The sequence below is a fragment of the Sus scrofa genome, chromosome 17 (genome assembly GCF_000003025.6).
Source record: "Sus scrofa isolate TJ Tabasco breed Duroc chromosome 17, Sscrofa11.1, whole genome shotgun sequence".
NCBI classification, from domain to species: Eukaryota; Metazoa; Chordata; class Mammalia; order Artiodactyla; family Suidae; genus Sus; species Sus scrofa.
Window position 1 is genome coordinate 35,374,186 of NC_010459.5, and position 22,106 is coordinate 35,396,291.

The 22,106-nt window shown below is 47.8% G+C and overlaps 1 protein-coding gene and 1 long non-coding RNA gene across 13 annotated transcripts in view; one reads left to right on the forward strand and one right to left on the reverse strand.

Annotated features, from left to right (window-relative positions):
- BCL2L1 (BCL2 like 1) overlaps positions 1-22,106 on the reverse strand; it is a 49,660-nt gene that overhangs the window by 8,047 nt on the left and 19,507 nt on the right.
- On the forward strand, positions 355-7,432 carry LOC106506650. The gene is made up of 3 exons (XR_001302085.2): positions 355-515; positions 2,570-2,703; positions 7,034-7,432. It is a non-coding gene; the product is annotated as an uncharacterized LOC106506650 (long non-coding RNA).

Here is a 22,106-nt window from a genome sequence, read left to right on the forward strand (position 1 = left end):
GACCTGGTGATCTGGCTGGGTTGCCTGCACCAACAATCTGGCTCGGGTGCCTTTGCTACCAACCTCTACACAGCACCCTGCTCACTTTCAAAAGGACAACTCCTCCTGAGGCCTCGTCATGGGCCAGGTTCCTGCACTTCTGCTACTGAAGGAGGTCCTCATTCTAAGCCCAGGTAAACCGAGGCTCAGAAATACTGAGAGCCCTGCCCCAAGTTGATAAGTGGAGAAGCCAGTTCATAGTCTGGGCCAGGCCTATAGCTCTGAGTCCCTGTAGAAGGAAGAAGGTGGCCTAAGGCCATCAGCTGAATGAATGAGTTCTGGCCCCCAGCCAGCTGAGGGGAACTGGGTGCCACAGGAAAAGGATGTGACGAAGGCCAGGAGAGAAAGTGAAACCCTTCCGTCCTCGCTTCAGTGGGAAACGAGCACCTCTGCCAGACAGGTCCTTCCTTCCTCAAGGGTGACTCTGGAGGGCCCAGGCCCATTGCTTCCTTCCTGCTGGTTATTTCAGGAAAGAGGTAGGTGGAGAAGAGGAAGGGGATCTGAACAGCCCAGGGAAAGTGCCAGGATGTCAGGACTGTACCTCAGCCTTAGCACAGCCCTGCGTGGCCAGGCCCTGAGTCGCTGTCTGCTCCCGGCCTCAGTTTCCCTGATAAATGCCAGCTGAGTAGACAGAGAAGAGATCCCAAGAAGACGGCAGGAAGGCGAACCAAGAGGCCTTATCACTCTCTCGGCAGGGAGGTGCAGGCGGAGACTCAGAGGAAGTGAGGTTTGTGGTTGGAATCCACTTCCCTTGGCTTTGCCAGGGGCGGGGCATTGGCCTTAGCAATGTCAGAGGAACAGCCTCTCTCCTCTACCCTGGGGAATGTGGGCCTGGATGCGGACAACTTGGAGAAGCAGCTCAAGGGGGCAGGGCCAAAGAGATGGGTGGCCAGACTGTGCTGGGCTGACGCCTCAGTCTAGCCTGGCCCACCCAGCTCTGGGCAGCACAGCAGGCTGCCCTACCTCTGAGCTCAGTTTCTCCTGCTTTGACCTCACAAGGTGGAGACTGGGGGATGAAAGCACCTGGTAAAGCCAGGTGGCCTTGGTGTTACTGGCTGAAGAGGTGTCACAGGGGGCCCAAACCATCTGGGCTGTAGGGACTGTCTGGAGGCATCCTCACCGCAAACTTCATGTTCATCTTTCTCTAACTCCGCCCCCGGCAGCAGGCAGCCTCTCCTCCCCGCCTCCTCCCCCACCATTAGTTCTAAGAAGCTAAGCCTGACAGATGTGCTCTTTTCTCAGAAAAGGAAGTGGTTGTGCCGGGAGGAGATAACACCTCCACTGGGGAATTGAGAAAGCTATCTGGCCAGCAGCACAAGCAAGCGAGCATGGGCTCTTCACCTCCTCAGCTCAGAAGCGGGTTGCTGGTCTTGGAGGCAGAGAAAGATAAAGCGTTTACTAGGGGCACAGATACACATTTAGGGGCTCACAACCTCCTCCCCAGGGAGTGACGGCCAATATTTACCGAGCACTTGTCACACACCAGACATGATGCAAAGAGCTTCGCAGGGTATGCAAATTCACTCAATCCTCATAATAATCCCATGAAATGAGTAAGAGCTCTCTCATTACCCTCCAAGTTACAGATGAGGAAACAGGCACTGAGAGGTCAAGTGACATCCCAAAGCCACAACATTAATCAACCGCAGAGTAGCGATTTGAATCCAGGCAGTCTGGCTCCAGAGCCCAGTGAATGGCTCCTGGGCAGCTGGCACCTGCTTATGTGCATTCATTCCCCGGAACTCTGAGGACTCTCCTCATCTCAACCCTCTCTCATCTCATCCTTGGCAACTCCCTATTCTTTAAGGAGGAGATGGCCACTGCCTTTCAATCTCCTCCCAGTGTCCAGCGTGAGAAGGACTGAGGCTCACCCCTGAAACAGAGTCAGAGACTCAGAAGTGAACTTATGACTTTCCCATCCAACCTTGCACGTGATGCTCAAGCTCACCCCTAACATCCTCATTTTCCAGGTGCAGTTTAGATAGGTGGAGCACAAATCTACAGATTCAGTTCAATCCCTTTCAAAATACCAATAACATTTTTTACAGGACTAGAACAAATAATTATAAAATTTGTATGGAAACACAAAAGACCCCAAATAGCCAGCATAATCTTGAGAAAGAAGAACAGAGCTGGGGGTATCATGTGCCCTTATTTCAAACAACACTACAAAGCTACAATCATCAAAACAGTGTGGTATTGGCACCAAAAAAAAGACACACAGATCAACGGAACAGAGCAAAAAGATCAGAAATGAGCCCAAACTTAAATGGGAAATTAATCTATGATAAAAGGGCAAGAGGATATAATGGGGGAAAAGACAACCTCTTCAACAAATGATGCTGGGAAAACTGGACAGCTACTGCAAAAGAATCAAACCGGATGATTCTCTCACACCATGCATAAAAAACAATTCAAAATGGATCAAAGACTTAAATGTAAGACCTGAAACCATAAAACTCCTAGAAGAAAACACAGGCAGTATGCTCTGACAGCAGTCTGTAATATTTTTTTGGATGTGTCTCCTCAGGCAAGGGAAACACAAGCAAACATAAACAAATGGGATGACATCAAACTAAAAAGCTTTTGCATATGAAGGAAACTATCAACAAAACAAAAAGCTGCCTACTGAATGGGAGAAGACATCTGCAAATGATATATCCGGTAAGCAGTTAATATTTAAAATATACAGGAGTTCCCGTGGTGGCGCAGTGGTTAACAAATCTGACTGGGAACCATGAGGTTGCAGGTTCGATCCCTGCCCTTGCTCAGTGGGTTAACGATCCGGCGTTATGGTGAGCTGTGGTGTAGGTGGCAGACGCGGCTCGGATTCTGCGTTGCTGTGGCTCTGGCGTAGGCCAGTGTCTACAGCTCCGATTCAACCCCTAGCCTGGGAACCTCCATATGCCGCGGGAGCAGCCCAAGAAATGGCAAAAAGAAAAAAAAAAAAAAAAATACAAAGAACTCATATAACTCAACATCAAAAAAACAAACAACCTGACTAAAAAATGGGCTGAAGATCTGAATAGACATTTTCTCAAGGAAGATCAACAGTTACATGAAAAGATGCTCCACAATATCACCTCACACCTGTGAGAATGGCTGTCAAAAAGACAGCAAATAACAAGTGCTGGTGAAGATGTGGAGAAAAGGGAACCCTGTTCTGCACTGTTGGTGGGACTGCAAATTGGTACGGCCATTGTGGAAAACAGTAGGGCGGTTCCTCAAAAAATTAAAAATAGAGTTACCACTCCCTGGGTATTTATCTGAAAAAAACGAAAACACTACTTTGAAAAGATACAAGCACCCCTATGGCCACTGTGGCATTATATACAATAGCCAAGATAAGGAAGCAACCTAAGTGTCCATCAACAGATGAATGGATAAAGGAGATGTGGCATGTTCGTGCACGCGTGCGCGCGCACACTCACACACACACACACACACACACACAGAGGAATATCAGCCATAAAAAAGAATGAAATCTTGCCATTTGGGACAACATGGACAGCATATAGGCTTAGTGAAATGAGTCAGACAAAGAAAGTCAAATACTGTATGATTTTACTTATTTGTGGAATCTAAAACAAAACAAATGAACAAACATAAAACATAAACAGAGTTATAGATACAGAGAACAAACGAGTGTTTGAAGAGGGTGGGCTGGAGGGGGAGGAGGAGGAAAGACATAGGGAGATTTGATTAAGAGATACAAACTTACAGTTGCAAAATAAGTCTTGGGTATAAAATGTACAGTGTGGGGGAATATAGTCAATAACTGTAATATCTTTGTATGGTGACATATCTTAACTAGATTTATTGTGACCAGTTTGAAATGTACAGAAATATGAAATCACTACATTGTATAACAGGAAGTATCAGTGTTGTAGGTCAATTATACCTCAAAAACAAACAAACAAGACTCATAAAAAAAGAGATCAGATTTGTGGTTTCCAGAGGCCAGGGGTGAGGGAGGTGAGGAGAGGGGGAAGGAAGGTGGTCAAAAGGTACAAACTCCCAGCTAAAAGATACAGGAGTACTAGGGATGTAATGTATAACGTGATAAGTATAATTAACACTGCTGTGGGTTATACATAGAAGCTGTTAAGAGAGTAAATCCTAAGGGTTCTCATCATAAGAAAAAAAGTTTTTTTCTATTTAATTTTGTACCTATATGAGATGATGGATGTTCAATGAGCTTACTGTGGTAATCACTTCATGACATATTGTAAGTCCAATTATGCTATAAATCTTAAACACAGTATTGTATATTAAATATATTTCAATAAAACTGAAAGGAAAAAACCAAAACAAAACAAAACAAGAAGGAAGGTGGAACATCCAGATCACACACTGGGTCTGTTTCACTCCAGGTGGGCTGTACCCACGGAGTCATCTCTGCTCACACACGAGTGAGAAGGGCTCCCTCTGTATGGAGCATTTCATCTTTGGACGGCTCTTTGGGAAAACCTTTCCCTTTGATCTGTTTTACTGGAAAACTTCTGCCTCTTTCTCTCTACCTCAGTTCTCTCTCTCTCTCCTCTAGTGCCTGTCCCCCAACCCTGTCCCAAGGGCTGCCCAAGAAGGCAACATGAGCTGCAGAGGAAGCTTTACCAGGCTTACTTGAGGCCCTGGACCAGGTCCTGCTGCTGAGTATCAGCTTCCTCATTTGTAAAATGGTGGTGCTATCTGGATAAGGCCAAGGCTGGTGACAAATTAACTTGTATTTCTCCACCAAGCTGGGCTGCCAGAGCAAAAAGTAGGTAGGAACCCAGTAAGTCTTGCAATTAGACTAAGATGTTTAGCTTTGGACCTCATCTATAAAGTGGGGATTAAAATGTACTTATTTCACAAGAACATTGTGAAAATTCAATAGTAATATGTGTAAAGCTCTTAGAACGGTATTTGACACATAGCAGACTTTAAGTAAATGCCATCTATTACTATTGTTCTTACGATTAGACTAAGGCTCAGCTTGAGTCTTAAGGGCCTTCTCCTTGGTTTGCAAGTCACTGCAGGGTTTCCTCGGCTTTGTCTAGGGCCAGGCTGCTTGTTCCTCACATGCTACGTTCTGTTCAGCCGCAGGACCTTTGCTCATGTTGGTCCCTCTGCCAAGCTCTCTCCTACTTACCTCTTAGGTCTTAATCTTTAACAGGCCACTTCTTCAAGGAGGCTGCCTGCTCTACCCCCTTCCCCAAGTCTCCTTTAGCTCTCTCACCAGTTTTCTGGGCTGCTCATTTTTTCTTTCTCTCTCTCTCTCTTTTTTTGGGCCACACATACAGCATATGGAAGTTCCCAGGCTAGGGGTCAAATCAGAGCTGCAGCTGAGGCCTATGCCATGGCCACAGCAACGTGGGATCTGAGCTGCACCTGTGACCTATGCTACAGCTTGCAGCTGTGCCAGATCCTTAACCCACTGAGCAAGGCCAGGGATCAAACCCATATCCTCATGGACACTAGTTGGGTTGGTAACCCGCTGAGGCACAATGTGTACTCTGAGCTGCTCATTTTTGACCATGAGCTCTGTCCCCCAGGCCTAGCGGAGGGCTGGGCCCAGAGAAAGTGCTGATGAGTATGACTGGCTGGTGGGAAGGGAAGTGGCCAATTTTTTCTCTCTTCATCCCCATCCTCACTGCCTGGCAAAACTAGGAGGAAACCCTAAGACACTAGGTGATTAGGCAGGGTAGCAAGGACTTCCCAGGACATCAAGCTCTCCTAGGCTCATGAGAAAGTTCTGGAAAGGCATCTTTTGCATTGTGTTGAGGCTACAGGCCAGACAGACCATGGTAGGAATATACAAGGATCAGGACCTTGGTCTCTGGAGCCAACTCTGCCAACCCTAAAACTCTGTCTCCTTCTGGAGTCTATGCCTCCAAGCACTCCACGGTCCAAGGCAGCCACTCCCTCCTCCTTCCCATCCAAAGCTGCCCCCACTCCTGGACTGGTGCTGATCAATGCTGCCTGCTGTGACGAGAAGGGCAATGAACTGAGCATCAGCAGGATTTCGTGTCCCAGCTCTGTCACTGGCTTGCTTGGGGTGAGTCCATCCTGCTGTCTAGCATGCTGGGGAAGTCTGGGACTTTCCTCATCTGTAAAATGAAGATCATCTCAAAGGGCTCTTACTAGTGCTACAATGTGAGGAGGATGAAAATAACTCATACGCGGGGAGTTCCCGTTGTGGCGCAGTGGTTAACGAATCCGACTAGGAACCATGAGGTTGGAGATTCCATCCCTGGCCTTGCTCAGTGGGTTAAGGATCCAGTGTTGCGGTGAGCTGTGGCGTAGGCTGCAGATGCTGCTCGGATCCCGCACTGCTGTGGCTCTGGTGTAGGCTGGTGGCTACAGCTCCGATTCGACCCCTAGCCTGGGAACCTCCATATGCCTCGGGAGCGGTTCAAGGAAAGGCAAAAAGACAAAAACAAACAAACAAACAAACAAAAAAAACCACCAAAAAACCAAAAAACTCACATGCGGGCAGATGAGTGACTACCTGCATTCTCTCAGGGGATCCAAAAGATCTGTAATTTAGTGTGGAAGGCAAGAGGCAGCATTCTTGAGTAGAAGAACTTGTTGCCTCCACTGCAAAGCCTGCTGAGCCTTGCCCTCAAACCAGCAGATTCCAAAAGAAAAGGGCATGGGGCTTGTCTGTGACCAGGGCTAGCTCCTCAGAGGGTCAGACCTGCAGGGCTCTGTCCTAGTGGCCTCAACCCCTCACCCCAGCACTGCCTCCAACTAGTCCAGACAAGTCCCGGGTATTTTCAGCCACCTTTATCTGATCGGAAATGTTTGGAATTCCACAGCAGAAGGCAACAGCTCTGGAGGATTTGGGGATGGGAAGAAATCGCTGCAACCCCCACCTCCCTCATATGAATGTGCGCGCACGCGTGTGCGCGCACACACACACACACACACACACACACACACCCTTGTAACCAAAATCTCAAGAGCTGCAGGCTTCCTCATGCTGCATTTCCTACATTCTGGTTCCTTCCAGTCTTCCCCGTGTTTTATCTCCACCCGAATCCACTGGCCCTCTCAAGGTGTAGAACAGCAAGATGCTGAGAGGGTGTCGGGAGAGCCTGAGTCTGCAGCCGATGACTCCGAGGGAGGGGCTGTTCACAGTCAGCGTCCACACACCAATAAACTGCAGAAGACGACCACCGCCCTCACCAGCAGGAGGCCGAGAAGCGACGCACCATCCCACCCGAGGTGGCATGACCTGTGGTTCACAGCAATGTCTAGTTCAACCCCCACCCTAAAAAAGACCCTAGGAGGTGAAGGGACTCCCCCACAAGACCTCCTGACCCCTGGAGTCTGCCAGTGCGGACTCCGACCCAGCTCTGTGACTGCCTACTTGTGGGACCTGGGACAAGACCCTTTATCTCACCAAGCCCAGAGGCCTGTCTATAAAGTGAGAACGCTGTCCTTATACCACAGGCTTAGCAGCAAGAGTGAAATGGTCCATAGAGAGTGCACAATACACGCGAACTGTCATTATTTTTCTATAGCTAAAAATGAATGGCCCCACTGTCCTTCCCATGTTGTATTCTTATTATTTATAGCTGCAAACAAACAAAAAACCCCAGCTCATACTGATTTAGCCCCTGCTTGAATTCTCAACATCTTGCAAGTAGGTGTTGTCCCCACTTTACCAACAAGGAAATGAAGACTCCGAGAGGGGAGGAGACTCTGCCTGAGATCTCTGGTTACCGAGTGAGGGTGTCTGACTCCACAGCACGTTCACTCTGCCAGCGCAACAGGACAGATGCAGAAGGACGTGACTAAGCTCTTCCTTCCTTCCCCTTTCACCCACCCACTGCCCACTACTTACTGAGGATCTTGGGCCCTGGATCAGAGAGGACTTTGAGGACAGGGCTGAGGCATGTCCCTTGGCTCCTTGGGTGCCTCAGGGGTAGGAAGGAGAGGGGTATGCGGATGGCGGCTCTGTGCCTCCCCTTTGCTCCCCAAACCCAGCCTCTGCAAGGCCAGTCCTTGCAGAAGAGTTCCTCCAACTGGTCATTATCTTGGAAACAAAAGTGATGCCAAGTAGCTTTGGCGGAGCGGTCAGCTGACTTTTCTAAGACAGACCATGACCCTTTTGTGGGCTGACCTGTGAGGTTGTAGGAGGACTCTCTGCTTAGTGCTGGACACTCATTCGTTCCATAAATCTTTATTAAGAGCCCACTAAATGCCAGGCATCATGTTAAGTGCTAGGGAATAAAGCAGTGATTAAGTTAGACAAAAAGTCCTACCTGCATGAGTTTATCATTTAACAGGAAGAGATAGGCAACAAACAAATGTGTCAGACGGTGATAAGTGCTAAAAAGAAAACTAAATGAGAGAAAGGGGTTAGAGAGAAATATGGAAGAGGGCAGAATTAGAACCCGTGGTCAGGGAAAGCTCCTTCAGGAGGTAACATCTGATCAGAGAGAACCCTGAATGAAGGGAGGGAACAGGCACTGCAAGGGTCTGAGGAAAGGCAGAGGGAATAAGTGCCAGGCCCTGGGGCAGGTGCAACTCGGGGTACTCCAGGAACAGGAAAGATGCCAGTGTGGCTGAAGCTGAGTGAGTCAGGGGAGAATGATGGGCTCTGGCAGTGGCCAAGGGCCAGGCTGTGCAGGGCCTTGAAGGCCATTTAAAGACATGGGAGCACCTTGGGGTTTTGAGCAGGGGAGGGACATGATCTGACTTTGATTTTAATCGAGTCCTGGCTGCTGGGTGAAGACCTCCGGGGCAAGGGTGGAAGTGAGAGGTGGTGGGGAGCTGACGCAGCCATCCAGGAGAAATATGAGGGTGGCTTATCCACGATGGTGCCCAGCAGGCTGGAGAGGAGTCAGATTCAGATTTTATTTTTAAAAGTAGAGCTGAAGGGATTTGCTAATGGATTGGATGTGGACTGTGGGAGTTGTTTGCTTCTCTGACCCTATTTCTCATCTACAAAAGGCAGGAGAAGAGGCCTTTGAGGATTTTTTTCCAGGTTGATAACTACGGGGACACTGTTGGGATGAAGAAAGAGACAAAACCATTTCTGCTGTCATGCAGGCAAAGCCATTTGCTCACCTGACCTCCAGGCATGTGCAGGATCACAGAGGAGCAGCCAGGCCCATGGTGGGCAAGAGGACAGCTCAATTTCTACTGGGAGGCAAGGGGCATTAGAGCTGCACCATATGTGTCCAGGCCTGCCAGGCAGAAAGTGCTTAGTGAATGAGTGAGTGAGCCAATGCCACGAGGCCAGGATGCATTCAAGAACTTTCCAAGTCCTTCCAAATTACCTAGAGGTAAGCCTGCCCCAAGGGACTCCTCTCTTGTCATTCCTTCTGCATCCCTTACACTCTAGGCTGAGTCAAGTTCCCCTTCTTCATGAATGGGAGACTCTGAGGTCTCAAATCACTAAAGCAGACTTTTAGAGCTGGAAGAAGCACGGATACATCTGATGCACTCTATCCACAATTTCAGCCACCACTGGTTTGACCTCACTGGTCATTATTATCAACATTTCCCTATCAAGTGACCCATTTCTTAAAAACATAAATATATTGAAAATTCTAAACCCACCCCCTACCCTGTTCTTTCTCCATCTTTCCCCCTTTGAGTGAATGGTAGTAGCTTCATCCCTCCAGCTATGGAAGCCTGGAACGCCCTGGAGTAATCCTTCAGTCCTCTCTAGCTCCAATCTGTCAGCATGTTCCTCTGGATCAATATCCAAAATTTATCCAGAATCTCACCACATCTCATCACCCCGACCATCCAAGCCAACATCATCTTCTGCCTGTATTGTTATAACAACCTCCCAGCTTCTTACTCCCCTCTCTGGTCTCTCACTACAAAAAAACCAGAAGGGTCCTTCTAAAAGCAGACAGATTCTGTCCAGTCAAAACACTCCATCCACTGCATTCCCATCTCACCCAGAGGAGCTATAGTGTCTCACCATGGCTGAGACATGTTCTTCATCTTGGACCATTTTCCCCTCTGCTCATTCTATTCTAGCCACACTCATCTCCGCCCTTCCTCAAACACGCCAAGCACATCCTTCTCACCCTGGGGCCCCTGTACTTGTTCCCTCTGTCTGGAAAGTTCTTACTACAGAGTGTTACACGGTTTTCTCTCTCAGGTCATGCAGATGTCTGCTCACCCATGACCCCTCCTCAGATAAGCCTTTCCCAATTACTCTTGATTAAAATAAACCCCCAAAGTTACCTATCCACCCTTCATCCTCATCATTCGCTGTCTTAGAGAATGTAAGCTTCATGCAGGCAAATATCGCCAGTAGCTAGAATGGTGCCCGGCAGAACAGTCGCTCAGTAAGTAATTGCTAAATGAATTAATGGAATGAAAAAGCAACTAATATTATTACTACTATAAAAAGAAAACCAGTATCATTTGCCAGAGATGGAAATCAATGTAAAATAAAAACATTGGTTACTAAAATTTAAAAGTGTTTATTTGTATGTCACCTATAAGTTACCTCGAAGACCAATGGGACATAGACTGCTCTTGGTCCCACATCTTTACAAAGGAGATACATGTGACCTAGGGCAGGAGAAAGCTCAGGCCAAAATCAGCCAGTCAATTAGAGGCCAGTCCAGAGCAGCCACACAAGTGGCCCCTCCCAGCCTTGGAACCACCACCCTGCCCCCTCAGAGTGCAGACAAAGAGACCGAATCTTGGGACAGGTACAGCAAGGTTGGACCAACAGAGCCTGTCTGAGGCGCCAAGAAAGCCTTCCCCTTGGCCAGGCACAGAACTGGCAGCTCTGCTGAAGAGAACAAAGGCCAAAGAAGAGTGTGCTAGGCTAGAGGAGCCTCGTGGGGCTGCATCGTGGGGGACAGGCACGCACAAACCTGTAGGTGAGGTCCGTGGAGACCAGACAGCTGAGAGCAGAAATGAAAACAGGCTAGGTCCCAAAGGGTGGCAGTTTCAATCCCGTAAACACCAGACAGGCGTGAGAGTTCAGGTGCAGGCCTGGGGCCCATCTGAGCCCAGGGGGAAGGTAGGACCTTCCCGGTCTGCTCTGTCAGTGATGAAGTCGCTAGGCTGAGTTGGCTGAGCAGAGCCACTGCCAACCCTGCTACTAGCCACACAGCATCAGACATTAAGGGAGAACAAGACAGAGCCAACCTCCTTGTCCCCACATCCCAGATGGTCTCTTCCGGCACTCTCCTAAGTCCCAGCTAGCTTGGCCTACATGGACCCTGGAGGATTTGATCCCCGTTTGGAGGGGAACACCCTTTTCCCAGCCCCACAGGGTGTAGCAAACATGGCTGCAGGTGCAAGGGTAAAGCTAGAGCTGTTATAACTGCCAGGCCAGCAATGCCTGACCCACATCTCCATGGTTGGCCGCATACAAAGAAAAATACCAGGGATTTCCGTTGGTGTTCACCAGATGCAGCTGTCAGGGGAAAGCTGGGCCTACTGTGAGTAGGGCAGGACAAGGGGGGAGCTGGCTGGGACAGGCTAGGGGGCTGGCCTCTAAATTATTTCCTCACTTTGAGGACCTCCCTAGATTTCAGAGGCTATCAAATTTTTACCTTTTTTTCTACCAAAGTCTTCCCATGAAGCTTCCTCCCACCCCTTCCAGTATATCATCCTTACTAAGAATTGAGACAGGGAGAGAAAATGAGAATGAGATTTTATTGGAAAAAAAACTCCAGAAACCTTTAGCTGTTGTAATTGTAAACTGCTGGCATTTGGAAAGATGCTTTAGACTTGCATAGAAAAAAGGCAATCTGGAAGTTTTGCAAGGTAGCGTAAAAAGGACACTGGGTTTACTCCTGCTCTGTGGTGGCAGAGACACGTCTGGCTCTGGACCTGTCAGTTAAGCACCTTGGCCTCACTCTTCTCACTTGTCAAGGATGGAGGATGGACCAGAGGATCTTTAAGGGCCTCTCTCCAGCTCCAAAGCACTAGGATCCTGTCCTTAGGCCCTTCCTCCGGCACCCCCGCACCCCCACAAGGGAGCAGTATTGTGTAAGGAAAAGATAAACTCTCTTAGGACACAAGAGACCAGAGTTCTAATCCCAGTGTTGCCGTTCATTAACTCACTCTGCAGTCTTGGGCAAGCCACTTTGCTTCTGGAGGTACCTCACTGTCTTCATATGTAAGTCAAAGACTTGTGTGTTGAAAAAAAGCACTATGGGGACTGTGGCACTATTACACCTCCCTTAGGTCACTCACCCCTTAGCATACGCCTGCCTCCCAAAGGGCGTGCTCTTCACCTGCAAACCAAGATCCTAGAGACACACAATGGAGGAAGGGGCCTGTCTGATCGCAGAGCACCATGGAAATGTGGAGGTAGCCTGGATGGTGGAAAGGACTTGGGGTTTGGAGTCAGAAGATCTCAGTTCCCTCTGTGGTAACAGGAAGACCTCCTCTACACCTCTTGGCAGAGCCAGAGGCTCAATGAGATAATGTATAGACATGAAGCAGCACTGGACAAACTTTAGTCAATGCTCCTGTGCTGTTACTTTGTGACCTGGGTTCCCCACAGAAGAAAGGAGAGTGGAAGGTGCAAGCTGTGCTATCTGAGGGGTATTACAGTTTTCAGTCTTCTGTCCTAAACATCTCGGACTCTTTCTTCTTGTCTGCATCTGCTCTTTTCTTCCAGACTCCCTTTACATGGGCGTCTCCAGGCCACTCAGTACAGAGCCCACAGTGCTCTCCCTGAGAGGCTGTAGAGGGGTTCAGAGTCCTAAATACAACAACTGTTGTGCACTCTGGGCTGACCATTTATCTTTTTTGTCTTTTCTGGGGCCGCACCCATGGCATATGGAGGTTCCCAGGCTAGGGGTCTAATTGGAGCTGCAGCCGCCGGCCTATGCCAGAGCCACAGCAACGCCAGATCTGAGCCATGTCTGCGACCTACACCACAGCCCACAGCAACGCCAGATCCTTAACCCACTGAGCAAGGCCAGGGCTCAAACCTGAAACCTCATGGTTCCTAGTTGGATTCGTTAACCACTGAGCCATGATGGGAACTCCTGGGCTAACCATTTAAATTCTGAGTCTCTCTCAGGTCCTTGTTTATAAAGTGGGCATAAGACCTACCACATAGTGCTCGATAAATGTTTGCTACTATTCTAGCTATGTTATGCTTCCTCTCTCATCTCAGCTCCTCTAACCCTTGCAGTTGTTTCCATCGCCTTGGTACTTGCAATCTCGTGACCTAAGTTATTGAGAGCGAGGCCTGTACTCTACACATCTCCTCTCTCCCTTGGGAGTAGTCAGCACATGACAAATCTTCAAAGAGAGCACCTGTTATATGACTGGGAGATGGGTCCTTTCTGAGGCAGTATCAGTGTGGGCCATCAATCCTTAGGCGTCACACTGCAGTCCACTCTTTGCTACTCTGAGCTGAACAGCAGGGATAGGGGAGGGGATATAAAGTAAATGGAAGCTATAGGCCTTCTCCCTGAAGCAGTCTGTGTGAGGTGGAGAAGCGAGATTCACCATCTAGAGGGCACCAGACAATACGGAAAAGTGGAAGAGGCAGAGAGAGCCTAAGGAAATCCATGGACACCAGAGTGAGTAAGTAAGGGTGTCTGCGCCTAACAGATTGTATTTGGATTCTGTCCTTATTAGCATTTGCCCTTGGGACCATTATTTAACCTGTCCCTCAGTTTAAACCTTACTCTCAGTTAATCTGGACAGTGGGGACAAGAATATGTTTCCTAAGCAGGATTATTATGACGGTTAAAAATACAACACAGAATGCTGCAGGCATGGCTAAAACAAACAACCAACAACAACAAACACAGAGACCTTACAGCACCTTGCACGTAATAAGTATTCAAATAAATGGCAACATGTTTCACCAGTATATTAACCATAGATGGGTTAAATCTAGGGGCCCCTGATGGCCAATAGATCACACACCAAGAACCAGGAGGATGGATGACCTCTCTATAGCAGCTGGAGCTCCAGACAGCGAAAGCTCTCCTGACAGATCCTGATTAGATTTGGAAACTCTATGAAAGGAGGGGAGGCAGCTCAGTGTAGACCAGAGGCCTCAAATCAGGCAGCTCAGTGTAGACCAGAGGCCTCAAATCAGACATATGGAGGTCCGCCCTGGGGACTCCATAGCTTCCTAGCTGTGTGTTCTTCTGGCCAGCTACTCTCTCTGAGTCTAATTCTTCATCTGTGTTAGACTCTAAGACCATACGTTATTCCTCCCAAGAGGCAGTCGAGAGTGTTCTTTAAGAGCACAGGTGTTAGAAGACTCCAACCTGGGTTTAAACCCCAGCTCTGCCACTTACTAGCTTGGGTTAGTGACCACAGCACACTATTTAACCTGAGCTTTAGTTTTCTCATCCAAAAACCTTCCTTGTTGGATAGCTGTATGACCAGATAATGTGCCTGTATTTGGCACACAGTAACAATTTCACTTGATACATGAAAGTATTATCTTTGTATCCAGAGCCTGGCAGTAAAAAGCACTTCATAAACTGTCCTAAATTAAACCCAACCCTGTCAGTCCAAGGGGTGTGGAGAGAAAAGATGCTACTGTAAATTGGCACTGCTGCTGCCTGCCCAGGGTAGTGATACCTATCAAATCACAAGTGCACCCACCCTTGACCCTGAAATTCCACTTCTAGGGATTTATCCTCCATGGGTACCCTGTAGTCACACAAGGGCCAAATGACAGATATATAGGGCTGTTTGTTGAGTATTCTAAAGGTAAAAGAATGCAAAAAAAAAAGTGTCTACCACTGGGAACTGGTTGAATAGAGGACAGTTCCATGTATGGAATACTATGTAACTATTGAAAAGAATGATGGACTGATAGAGAAGGATCTCTAGGAGACACTGTTAAGTGAGAAAAATCAAGGCACCAAATAGTGTATAGCACACAACCAACTGTGTAAAAACCAGGGGAAATATATGTGTTTGCTTATGTCAAGAGAATCCATTCTCCCAGAAAGGGGACTGGGTGGCTTGGAGAAAAGTGGGAGGAAGACATTTATTCCTTTTAAAATAACCTTATGAATGTATGATCTGTTCCAAAAAAAATAATAGGTTAAATGGCGCAGGGGGGAGTTGAAAGAGAAAGAGAAATTAACTTTCCCATGAGACGCAGGTGAGACCAACCCAAAGACAGACCCTTTGGCCAGTTATCACACCATGAGAAAAAAATGACAACTCTGGTATTTGCGTCCTGTGACACCAAAATAACAACGCTACCTTGTGACCAACTGCACTAGGATTGCCACCATCTCTGACCTTTTGGCTCTAGGGTCTAGGATAAGACATCTATCCTCTGGGTTAAGTCTGTCCAGATAGAATAATTTGGAAAGAAGGTTCTGGTTGAAAGTAACAAGTATCACTGATAGTCTTGGAAGAAGAAAGGGAAGGGAGGGAACCTAGCCCTGGAGGGAGTAAGTAGGGACGTTAGGCTCTAGGGGAAGGACTGGTAAGTAGGCCTGAGAACACCCCTTCTTCCACCTTTCCTCTCTCAAGCCCACTACCATGCTTTCTCCTCCTGTTTCCTGCCTGTGTGCTAAGAACACTCTGCTGGGGACTCCTGGAAGTAGATGGAGACTCAGCTGGGTTTGGAAGAAATACATATGGCCAATAAAATATTTTAAAAAAAAGATGCTTTACCTCATAAGTAACCCTGGAAATAGTCCTCAGATATTTTAAGCTTTTATTACGAAAATATTTAAACATGTACAAAAGTAGACAGAATGATAAAATGAACCACATCACTCAGCTTCAAGAACTATCAACTCAATACCAATTTGACTTCAAGTGTTTCCACTCTCCCTCACCCCTGTATTATTCTAGGGACATAGTATGTATTTCTAAAAGAAAAAAAAAAAAAAAAGCAAGCCATAACCCCAATACCATTATCATATCTAAAACCTGAAAAATCCAACAAAAGTCTTGGAAGGTTTTAAATGTGATCAAAACTCTTTCCCAAAGAGGGCACCTTTGTTCAATATGAAATATTAATGCAGTGTATATAATAAGCTCTAGGTACAACTTGTGATAAATAATTCAGATTTGCAGGCATTAAAATCTGTTGAAATAAAGATATTCCATTAACAAAAATATTAAGGTGAAGAGTTTCTGCTGTGGCACAGTGGGTTAAGGATCCAGCATTGCTGCAGCTGTGGCATAAGTCACAGGTGTGGCTCAGATTTGATTCCTGGCCCAGGAACTTTTGCAGGCCTTGGGTATAACAACAACAACAACAAAAATCCTACAAATCTGTAGGAAAAGGCAAATCAAAAGAAAACAGAGCAGGAGTTCCCGTCATTTTTGCAGGTTCGATTCCTGGCCTTTCTCAGTGGGTTAGGATCTAGTGTTGCCATGAGCTGTGGCGTAGGTCACAGACACGGCTTGGATCTGATGTTGCTATGGCTGTGGCGTAGGCAAGCAGCTACAGTTCCGATTAGACCCCTAGCCTGGGAACCTCCATATGCCACGAGTGTGGCCCCAAAAAGCAAAAAGAAAAAGAAAATAGAGCAAAGACTTGTACAGGTATTTCACAAAAGAGGAAACATGAATGGCCAGCAGATATACGGAAAGATTCTCAACTCCACCTGTAATCTGAGAAATGCAAATTAAAACCACAAGACACCATCTCACACTCACCAGCTATTTAAAAATTTTAAAGTCTGACCCTATCAAGTATCAAGTATTAAGTTGTAAAGCAATGGAAACTCACATGCTGCTGTTTGTAGCATAAATTCTCACAAGCACGCAGGGAAATATTTGGGCGATACCTTCCACCAAATAATTCCACTCCTTAGTATATAACCCCATGGCAATGTTTCTCAAAGTGTGGTCCCAAGACCTGGAGCAATAATCACCTGGGAACTTGTTAGAAAGGCAAATTCTCAGGGCCCAACCCAGACACACAGAATCAAACACTGTGGAGCAATGTGGTTTAACAAGCCCTCCAAGTGATTCCGATGGGCACTAAAGTCTCAGAACCACACTGCCCAGGAGAGAATCTTGAACATGTGCATGCAAAGGAAACACAAAATGTTCAAGACCACATTGTTTGAAATAGCAAAAACAAGGGAACCCAAATAACCACTGACAGTAGAATGGATACACAATTTGAGACATAATCATACAAAGGGATGTGAAAATGACAGAATTACACCTATACACTTAACATGGATGGATCTCACAATGTTGAATGAAAAAAGCAAACTACAGATGAACACACACAGTATGATACTTAAATGAAGTTTAAAAGCATGTATAAGAGTGTATATACGTATACATACATATACAGTAAAACTAATTTTTTTGAGTTCCTGCTGTGGCACAGTGGGTTAAGAACCCGACTACTGGGAGTTCCCGTTGTGGCTCAGTGGTTAACGAATCTGACTAGGAACCATGAGGTTGGAGATTACATCCCTGGCCTTGCTCAGTGGGTTAAGGATCTGGTGTTGCCGTGAGCTGTGGTATAGGTTGCAGATGCGGCTTGGATCTCGCGTTGCTGTGGCTCTGGTGTGGGCCAGTGGCTACAGCTCCAATTCGACCCCCTAGCCTGGGAACCTCCATATGCTGCAGGAGCAGCCCAAGAAATGTCAAAAAGACAAAGAAAAAAAAAAAAAAAAAAGCAATCTGACTACAGTGGCATGGGTCTCTGCAGAGGTGTGGGTTTGATCCCAGCATAGTGGGTTAAAGGATCCGAGGTTGCTGTAGCTGTGGAATAGGTTGCAGCTTCAGCTCGGATTCAATCTCTGGCCTGGGGAACTGCCATATGCCAGGGGTGTGGCCATTAAAACAACAAAAACAAAACACTAATTCTTTTTAAAAAGGCAAGGGAATGATAAACACAAATCTCAGGACAATGGGTAGGGTGTGGCTGTAATTGGAGAGGGGTGTGTAGGGGGCTCTAAGGTATTTGTACTTGATTTCTTAAACTGGGTTATGAGTTTATAGGTGAGCATCTTCCTATTCTTGAAACTTTACATATGCATAAAGTATTTATGATACATTTCTTAAAAAAGGGGGGGCGGATATTGGAAGAGTGCAATACTCAAGAGCCAGAACTGCAACTACTAACTGGCTACATGTGTGGTGTCCAAAGAGTTAAGCCTGTTTCCCTGCCTGTGGGTGGGAGGGCAGGCAGCAGCTGGGCACAGTGGGAGTCCCTGGCTCCAGCTGGCTCCAGACTAGATCTGCCTGGATCAAGCACCACGCCCAGGAACTGGCACCTGCAGTGGCGGGGGGGCTCCAGACAGGTGGCACCTGAAGACCTTGATGACCTGTACATGTGAGGGTCCAGGCTCTGTCAGATGGATAGGAGCCTCTCCTTTAGAAGCCCCTCCATCTGCTAAGAAAGTGTGATGGTGGCAGCTTAGAGCTGGTGAGAAGGGGGAAGAGGGTCTGGGACTCAGGGTGGGGGTGGGGAAGGAACTGGGTCCACTGGGCTCAGATACCAAGGGAGGCTGCTGGGATTAGCACCTGCTGAGAATGAGATTAGGTTTCTTGGGAAGGGCTCATCTATCTAATGCCCCCCAAAAGCTGTCTCCCTCTGGCTTTTCTCTGCTGGACAGATGGTGTCTGAGCTGCCTCTAGGAGGGTGGGCTCCTTGAGGGAGTAGTGGAGGTGGGGTGGGAGCTGATGCCTGCTTGGTCATGGGATTCCCTGGCTTCCAAAATAATAGTGATCAGAGCTCTTTCTGAGGCCTTATGATATGCCAGGCACTCCTAACCCCCCCCCTTTTTTTTTTTGTCTTTTTGCTATTTCTTGGGCTGCTCCCGCGGCATATGGAGGTTCCCAGGCTAGGGGTCAAATTGGAGCTGTAGCCACCGGGCTACACCAGAGCCACAGCAATGCGGGATCCGAGCCGCGCGTCTGCAACCTCCACCACAGCTCACGGCAATGCCGGATCGTTAACCCACTGAGCAAGGGCAGGGACCAAACCCGCAACCTCATGGTTCCTAGTCGGATTTGTTAACCACTGCGCCACGACGGGAACTCCTAAACCCTTGACATAAATGATCCCCATTTAGTTTTCACAACACCCAACTGCCTATGACCTAGAGAGTAGGTTTACACTTGAGGAAAACTAGGCTTTGTATACTTAAACACTTGCCCAAAAGTCATGGTGAACAAACTAAGACTTAAACACAGGCAGCCCTTACAGGAAACTACTACTGGCCATGGCCTTCTCCTTCTCATTAAACTGCAGCAAGCTCCTTTCAGTTGCTCAGGCCAAAAACCTGGACTCACACACCCCTTAGCCAATCATCAGCAGATCCAGTTGGCCCAACTTTCAAATTATATTGATGCTCTGACCACTGCCCACTACTCTGGCCACGCCTCCACCCTCATACAAACCTTCATCACCCGCCCAGCTTCTTCCTGGTCTCTTGCTCCCACCCTTGTTCATACAATGAACACAGGGACTTTGGTTTGTTTACACTGTATGCCCAACATACAGCTCAGTGCCTGACACATGGCAGCTACTCAATAAATATTTGTTAATGAACAAATGAATGAATGACCATCTCCCAGGAAATGACTCAGATTCAGAAGGGAGGAAGGGCTGCCCAAGTGCCTTTAGCTTTCTCAGCCCTGATGACCTTCAGTACCCCCAAGGCAATGGTCAATGTCCTTCCCTATTATGAAATGTCTTGGGTGTATAGCATCACCACTGTGTCATCTACTTGTGCATGCACACACACACACACACACACGCACGCGCACACACACACACACACACACACACACACACACACACAGGGACCGGAGCTGGAACAGGGCTGCTTCTGAGGAGGAATGAGCTAGGGCACTGATTTCTAGGGGACTGTCCTCTATCTGTCCCTGCACAGTATACACTTTGGTTTCTATTCTCATGAATGAAGAATCACTGGAGGGCTCCAAACTGAAGAATGACAGGATCTGACCTCTACTTTAGAAGGATCACCGGTTGCTACCTGGCTAACAGACGGGGCGGGGGTGGGCAAGGGCAGAAGCAGGGAGGTGGCTGTGGAGTGGTCCAGGTGAGCGAGGCAATGAGCAATAGCTCTGCCCTTTCGCATCCCACCTCCGGCCCTCATCAGGCTAGTTCTGCCAACTGAGAAACAGCAACAGCACATGCTGGGGACTCCCTCAGCAGGTTCCACTGTCAACATAGCACTTCGTTAAGCCCCTCAAGAGTCCTGTGAAGCAGATTCTAGTAGTACCCACATTTTACAGAGCAGAAAACGGAGTCTCTGAGAGATTAAGTTACCTGTCAAAGATTCCACAGCATCCAAAGTCTGTCCTCTTCCCATTCGAAGAGGCTGATTCCAGCCAGAATCCCATCCACAGCCTAGCCAGACACCAAAGCCCAGTTCTTCAGCCTACTTAATGGCCTTCTTTTGAGAACCAGTCTCCAGGGCTACCACTCAGTGAGTGCTCCCCGGGTGCAGGGTTCACCGCTGAATGCTTTACATGTGTTATGTGATATTCCAATGATCAAAGGAGCCACATACCCTGGTGACATCCATTTTACACACGAAAACACTGACGCTGAGAGAGGCAAAGTTACAGAGCAAGCAAGCTATTTCCTACTCACCTGGCACTGAGTCGTCATTTTATTACTTTTTTTTTTTTTTTTAGGGCCACACCTGCGGCACATGGAGGTTCCCAGGCTAGGGGCTGAATTGGAGCTACAGCTGCCGGCCTACACCCACGGCTGCCGGAAACACCGGATCCTTAACCTACTGAGCGAGGCCAGGGATTGAACTTGCAACCTCATGGATCCTAGTAGGGTTTGTTAACTGCTGAGCCACAACAGGAATTCCCTTTATTACTTTCTTTTGATTCTTTCCTTGCTTCATTCCTCCCTTCCTCCCTCTCTCTTCCTTTCCTTTTTTTTTTTAAGTGTGTTTTACTTATTTTTTTCCTTTTCAGTCTCTGGATCAAGGAGGTGATATCCAATAGATCACGCTGTGGCAGAGATGCTCTGCTCTAAACATAAGCTGTCTTTTTATCCCCTTGACCTGACTCTAAATGGCCAAGGTCAAAGTTCACAAGTAACACTTGTTTGCCATCCTACAGTGCTGGGCCTGAGCCTTGGACTGGGCAAAGACCAGAAGGGTCAGGAATTCTTGTCAGAGTCACAGGGCTTGGTGAAAGTGGAGGAGAAGGATGGGGTCCTCCTATGAATCCTACCCCTCAAGGGCACCGTTCTCTTAGTTTGAGATGCCTCGAGGACAACCTTCTCCAGAAAAATGCACCTTCCAGGTGGTCAAAAGTGGGGAGCACTGTTCCAGCTAACACCTGGTGGACAGGTGGAATGCCCATACCCCAGCCTCACTCTGAAGAGACTTGCAGAGGGGGAAGGAAGGGGGCAATGGCTTTCAGTTCCTGTTAATATGTCTAGAAGAGCAGCTGATTCAGCTAGATGATGTCACCTTCCCAAACCTCCTGACCAGCAGCTGAGATGGTAAAAGCAGGAAACTGGGGGATACTCAGTTGGCTAAGCCTGAACATGCCTCTGGCAGAGGCCAACAGTAACCCCAGACTCTGGGGGCATCCTCCTGCAGCTGAGCCAAGAGTCCTCTCAGATGAGAGGTCAGGAGGTGCCCCTCAAGACCTGCATTCCAAGATGCTCCCCAATTCTCCTTTTGCTCAGCAGCTTTCTGCACATCCTGACTGAACAATGCTTCACTTATCCTGAGGGTGGATCACTGGAAAGAAGTCTGGCTTTAGAGCCAGACCAATCTGGGTCTGAAGCATTTCCAAGGGACAGGACCCTGGGCATGGAACTTCATCTCTCTGAACCTTAGTTTCTTCATAGAAAAGAAACTGGGGCCAAGAGCCCATCACGACACAGGCTGGGTGGGAGAGTAAATGAGAAAATGGAGGTAGAGAGCCTGACATGAGGAAGGTGCTCAGTAGGTGGCCGTCGGCACTGCGCCCTCTGGATCCCTGGGAGGGAGGAATGAAGTACGGCTAACGTGAGGCCCACACTGGGCCCACCAGTGTCAGTGCTGAGGTCTGCATGGGCCCAAAGCCTGGAGGAGCCAAGTTCAATCTGCCTTGCTTTTCTGCTTGCAAAATCTCTGCTTCAAATCTTCCCAGGCTGGCTCTTTCTCCTTAATCTACTCCCA